Below are 6,325 nucleotides of genomic sequence, written 5' to 3'. Positions count from 1 at the left end.
AAGGAATAGTAGCAGGTTGCTTGGGGAAGGGAATTGGAAGACTAGAAATAGATGCGAGAAAAATATGGAAGGTATGATTTTAGTCCAAAAATAGTTTTTGAATTTTTGAATAAGAACTTATTCAAAGGATAAGCTACTGTAAGTGCAGAACGAAATATTTAAAATACAGCAGGACAACTCTGAATGAAAGAGAAAAATTATCTCACACAGGAAAAATCACATTCCATCATAACAAAGCTATTAGTAGAAAACGAACATTTAGGCCGGGCGCGGTGGCTCAAGCCTGTAATCCCAGCACTTTGGGAGGCCGAGACGGGCGGATCACGAGCTCAGGAGATCGAGACCATCCTGGCTAACACGGTGAAACCCCGTCTCTACTAAAAAATACAAAAAATTAGCCCAGCGAGGTGGCGGCGCCTGTAGTCCCAGCTACTCGGGAGGCTGAGGCAGGAGAATGGCGTGAACCCGGGAGGCGGAGCTTGCAGTTAGCTGAGATCTGGCCACTGCACTCCAGCCTGGGAGACAGAGCGAGACTCCGTCTCAAAAAAAGAAAAAAAAAGAAAATGAACATTTGGATGATAGAAGTTTTCTCAGTCCAGTTTATTCAGGAAATAATTGATTCCACAAAATCTGAATCAAAATGGATGCAAACGAAAAATTTATCCCATTTAATTGGGAGTTGCCTGTAAAAGATTTTACTTGTAGATTAATGCTGTATTAACAATTTTTTTCTTTTTTCTTTTTTTTTTTTTTTTTTGAGATGGAGTCTCACTCTGTCACCCAGGCTGGAGTGCAGTGGCACGATCTCGGCTCACTACAACCTCTGCCTCCTGCATTCAAGCAATTCTCCTGCCTTTCTAGTAGCTGGGATTACAGGTGTGTACCGCCACACCCGACTAATTGTTGCATTTTTAGTAGAGACGGGGTTTCACCATGTTGGCCAGGCTGGTCTTGAACTCCTGACCTCAGGTGATCCGCCTACCTCGGCCTCCCAAAGTGCTGGAATTACAGGCGTGAGCCACTGCGCCCGGCCTGTATTACAAGTTTTAATGTCTGTTTTATATTTTTCTTTTTAAAAAGTTGTATTGGCGGGGCGCGGTGGCTCAAGCCTGTAATCCCAGCACTTTGGGAGGCCGAGACGGGCGGATCACGAGGTCAGGAGATCGGGACCATCCTGGCTAACACGGTGAAACCCCGTCTCTACTAAAAAATACAAAAAAACTAGCCGAGCGAGATGGCGGGCGCCTGTAGTCCCAGCTACTGGGGAGGCTGAGGCGGGAGAATGGCGTGAACCCGGGAGGCGGAGCTTGCAGTGAGCTGAGATCCGGCCACTGCACTCCAGCCTGGGCGACAGAGCGAGACTCCATCTCAAAAAAAAAAAAAAAGTTGGTATTTTGCGGCAGATCCACTAATAAAGGAAATTACTTGATAGAGAAGTACATAAAGCAGAATATGGAGGTGAGATCTGACAAGGATCAAGATGAAGAAAGAGCTATGGCAGACGTGTGGTGCAGATCTTTCTGGCACCAACTTGACGTGTCACTGTGGGAAGCCACCATTATTTATTATTCTTTCTATTATTCCTTTTATCCCTTAGCAAAGCAGGACAAGTCTGGTCTCTGGGTTTTTTTTCTTTTTTGAGATGGTTCTCACTCTGTCACCCAGGCTGGAGTGCAATGGTATGATGATGGCTCACTGAAGCCTTGACCTCCCGGGCTCAAGCAATCCTCCCACCTCAGCCTCCCAAGTAGCTGGGACTACAGGCACATGTCACCATGCCCAGCTAATTTTTTTTTTTTTTTTTTTTTTTTTGAGATGGAGTCTCGCTCTGTCACCCAGGCTGAAGTGCAGTGGCGTGATCTTGGCTCACTGCAAGCTCCGCCTGCCGGGTTCACACCATTCTCCTGCCTCAGCCTCTCAAGTAGCTGGGACTACAGGCGCCCGCCACCTTGCCTGGCTAATTTTTTGTATTTTTTAGTAAAGACGGGGTTTCACGGTGTTAGCCAGGATGGTCTCGATCTTCTGACCTCGTGATCTGCCCGTCTGCCACCAGGTAGGAGCCGCCATGCCTGGCCATCAGTCTCTACTTCCTGAACAAGTTTTCTAACTCTTTTCTGACTTCCTTGTAGAAGCATAAAGTGCTGGAGAAAACATTATGCATTTTTCTATCTGCTTCCAACACTTTTCAGATCAGATCTGAGGATTATAACTCGTTCCCCTACACTGGGCACAGTGGCTCACGCCAGTAATCCCAGCACTTTGGGAGGCCGAGGTGGGCAGATTACTTGAGGCCAGGAGTTCAAGACCATCCTGGCCAACATGGTGAAACCCTGTCTCTACTAAAAATACAAAAAATTAGCCAAGCCTCCTGGCACATGCCTGTAATCCCAGCTACTTGGGAGGCTGAGGCAGGAGAATTTCTTGAACCCGGGAGGCAGAGTTTGCAGTGAGCCGAGATCTCACCATTGCACTCCAGCTTGGGTGAAGAATGAAGAAGCAAGACTCTGTCTCAAAAAAAAAAAAAAAAAAAAAACTAAACGTGGACAGAAGCACCTGTGTCTTCCTGGGCACAAGTTGAAAAAGCAGCATGTTGAGTTCAGATTTTCTCCTGGCATGAAGTATAATTCAAAGCAGGGAGCACGATCACAGTCCTGTATGGGAAGATCACTCTGAATCGTCTGGAGAAGGTAGGAGTCCCAAAACCAGTTAAGAGCCTATTAATTAAGAGGCCGGGTGCGGTGGCTCATGCCTGTAATCCCAGCACTTTGGGAGGCTGAGGTGGCAGGATTGCTTGAGCCCAGGAGTTTAAGACCAGTCTGGGCAATAGAGTGAGAACTAGTTTCTATAAAAAAGGGTTTTAAAAATTAGCCCGGCATGGTGGCACATGCCCATGGTTCCAGCTACTTGAGGGGGCTGAGGTAGGAGGATTCCTTGAGCCCAGGAGGTCGAGGCTGCATCGAGCCATGATGGTGCCACTACACTCCAGTTTGGGCCATAAAGAAAGACCCTGTCTCAGAAAAAAAGACATTACTTCCAATTAGATTAATCAGAAAAGGTAAGTTTTGAAGGGCAGGAATCTTTTAAAGACAGAACTGAGGGGCATGGGTAGAGTGTTGTGAGAAGAAAAAAGAATTACTAGCAAAAGTTCACAAGGGTCCGAGCGCAGTGGGTCACGCCTGTAATCCCAGCACTTTGGGAGGCTGAGGCGGGCGGATCACCTGAGGTCAGGAGTTCAAAAGCAGCCTGGCCAACAGGGTGAAACTCTGTCTCTACTAAAAATATAAAACATTAGCTGGGTGTGGTGGCTCACACCTGTAGCTGGGGTTGGGAGCCTGAGGCAGGAGAATCACTTAAAGCTGGGAGGCGGAGGTTGCAGTGAGCTGAGATCGCACCATTGCACTCCAGCCTGGGCAACAGAGCGAGAGTCCATCTCAGAAAAAAGAAAAAAAAAAAAAATGTGGTCCCCAACCAGCAGTAGCATCACCTGGGAAATCCAAAATTTACACACCCACCTCAGACCTTAGTCAGAAACTGACTCTGCACTCAGCAGCTTAACCACCTGGTTCTCAGTGATGGTTTGGGGCAGTGTCATGGACCTGCAGTAAGCTCAGCCCTCGCCAGGCCAGTACTCTATCTATGAAGATGAACAGATGATGCTGTTACATGACCTTCACTGTGGAGACAGAAGGGAGGGACCGACGGTGCTCAGGGCTGGGCCTGGGGGACCCCATCCGGAGCCTGGGGTGCTGTTTATCGCCGGCTGCCCATGGGACCCCACGACTCGTGGCTGGAGGCCCCACGCCCCCTGCCTTGTTTCCATCTGCTGCAGCCAGCAGCGTCAAGCCTTATCCCATCTGTCACACCAGCCCAGACAATAAATGTCCTCTTGTGGGGAAAGTGACTTCAGAGAGAAAAGCTAAGAGCCCCACCCCTCACATGAGCCTGTGCAGCTGTCTGGTCTCCATTTCTGCCGGGTGGGGCATTCCATCCTGATCTGGGGCAACGTGTCCCAAAAGTATGGCTTCCAGTAAGGCTCATTAGGTCCCACCCATTTCTTCTCTAGGTACCCAAAGACCCCCCACACTTTTTTTTTGAGACAGAGTCTCGCTCTGTCTCCAGGCTGGAGTGCAGTGGCGCCATCTCGGCTCACTGCAGCCTCCGCCTCGTGGGTTCAAGCAGTTCTCCTCCCTCAGCCTCCCCAGTAGCTGGGACTACAGGTGTACGGCCACCATGGCCAGCTAATTTTTGTATTTTTAGTAGAGACGGGGTTTCACCATGTTGGCCAGGCTGGTCTCAATCTCTTGACCTTGTGATCCGCCCGCTTCAGCCTCCCAAAGTGCTGGAATGACAGGCGGGAGCCCCTGCGCCCGGCCAATGTCTTTAAGAGGACACTTCACTTCCTCTTACAACTCACACACGTCTGTGAGGCTCCTGGGCTACGGAAGACCCCAGTCCTTTCGCAGCTCTTGATGGAAATTGTGTTTCAGCCTTCTGAATAAAACAACCACTGTTTACTCAGAGGAATCTTTTTTTTTTCTTTTTGACAGGGTGTGGTTCCATTACCATGCTGGAGTGCAGTGGCACGATCATGACCCACTGCAGTCTCAACCTTTCGGACTCAAAGCAATTTTCCTGCCTCAGCCTCCTGAAGTGCTGGGATTACAGGTGTGAGCCACCATGCCCAGCAGAGGAACCTTTTTTTTTTTTTTGAGACGGAGTCTCGCTCTGTCACCCAGGCTGGAGTGCAGTGGCCGGATCTCAGCTCACTGCAAGCTCCGCCTCCCGGGTTTACGCCATTCTCCCGCCTCAGCCTCCCGAATAGCTGGGACTACAGGCGCCCGCCGCCACGCCCGGTTAGCTTTTTGTATTTTTTGAGTAGAGACGAGGTTTCACAGTGTAAGCCAGGATGGTCTCGATTTCCTGGCCTCGTGATCCGCCCGTCTCGGCCTCCCAAAGTGCTGGGATTACAGGCTTGAGCCACCGCGCCCAGCCAGAGGAATCTTTTTTGATCAACATCTTCTGAGAGCCTCTGGCCCAAGTAAGCAGATGCTTGCTGCGGCACTGCCTTCGGGCCATTAGCAAAAAGTGTGCTTAAATGCCCAGAGGTGTTCCCAGGCCACATTTTGTTCATACCAGGAGTACATAATGATGCCAAAGTGTTAGCATTCTTGGGACTGAAAACCTCCCTCCAACATCCCCTAGGATTTTCCTGGATATGACCAGAAATCCATTCCAATTTCTCTGCCTCCAGGCCCCGATTCTGGTTTCCTCAAAGAGGAGAACGTGTTCTTGGTTCCCAAAATATGCTTGCAGTGCAGTGGTATAACGACAAATGTTTAACAACAATAACAAAAAGGCCTTAACTGGCCAGAAGCAGTGACTCTCGCCTGCAATCCCAGCACTTTGGGAGGCCAAGGTGGGTGGATCACCTGAGATTAGGAGTTCAAGACCAGCCTGACCAACATGGCGAAACCCCATCTCTACTAAAAATACAAAAATTAGCCAGACGTGGTGGCGCGTGCCTGTAATCCCAGCTACTCAGTAGGCTGAGGCAGGAGAATCGCTCAAACCTGGGAGGTGGTGGTTTCAGTAAGCCGAGATTGCACCACGGCACTCCAGCCTGGGTAACAAGAGCAAGACTGTCTCAAAAGAATAATTTTAAAAATTAAGGCAATACATTATCAGGAGTTTTTGAGCTGGTTAAGTACAGTTATTATTAAAAATTACATTCTTGGCTCATGCCTGTCATCCCAGCACTTTGGGAGGCCGAGGCGGGTGGATCATGAGGTCAGGAGTTCAAGACCAGCCTGGCAAACATGTTGAAATCCCATCTCTACTAAAAATACAAAAATTAGCCAGGCGTAGTGGCAGATGCCTGTAATCCCAGCTACTGAGGCAGAGAACTGTTTGAACCCAGGAGGTGGAGGTTGCAGTGAGCCGAGATGGTACCACTGCATTCCAGCCTCGGTGACAAAGCAAGACTCTGTCTCAAAAGAATAATTTTAAAAAGTAAGGCAATAAATTATCAGTTTTTTAGCTGATTGTTAAGCATAGTTATTATTAAAAATTACATTTTATACATTTATAATCAAATTATACTACAAACAGGTAATGTGTATTCAAAACTCACCACCTCCTAAAAGTTTTACTACACCGTACTCCTATCTCTGCTGTTGAGGTTATTTCCATAGATTGTATCTGTGTGATAGAAACATTGTCTAACCACATGCTGCTACGAGTCTTCCCAATTCTGACTGATGACCTCGCTGGGTAGTTTGAAATCAGCCACGATGGGGATACTGACCCCACTCAAGTCAGCAAATGC

Source organism: Trachypithecus francoisi, unplaced genomic scaffold (genome assembly GCF_009764315.1).
Source record: "Trachypithecus francoisi isolate TF-2019V2 unplaced genomic scaffold, Tfra_2.0 Lachesis_group20, whole genome shotgun sequence".
Classification (NCBI taxonomy): Eukaryota; Metazoa; Chordata; class Mammalia; order Primates; family Cercopithecidae; genus Trachypithecus; species Trachypithecus francoisi.
The sequence above is the reverse complement of the archived record's forward strand: the minus strand, read 5'-3'. Positions refer to the sequence as shown.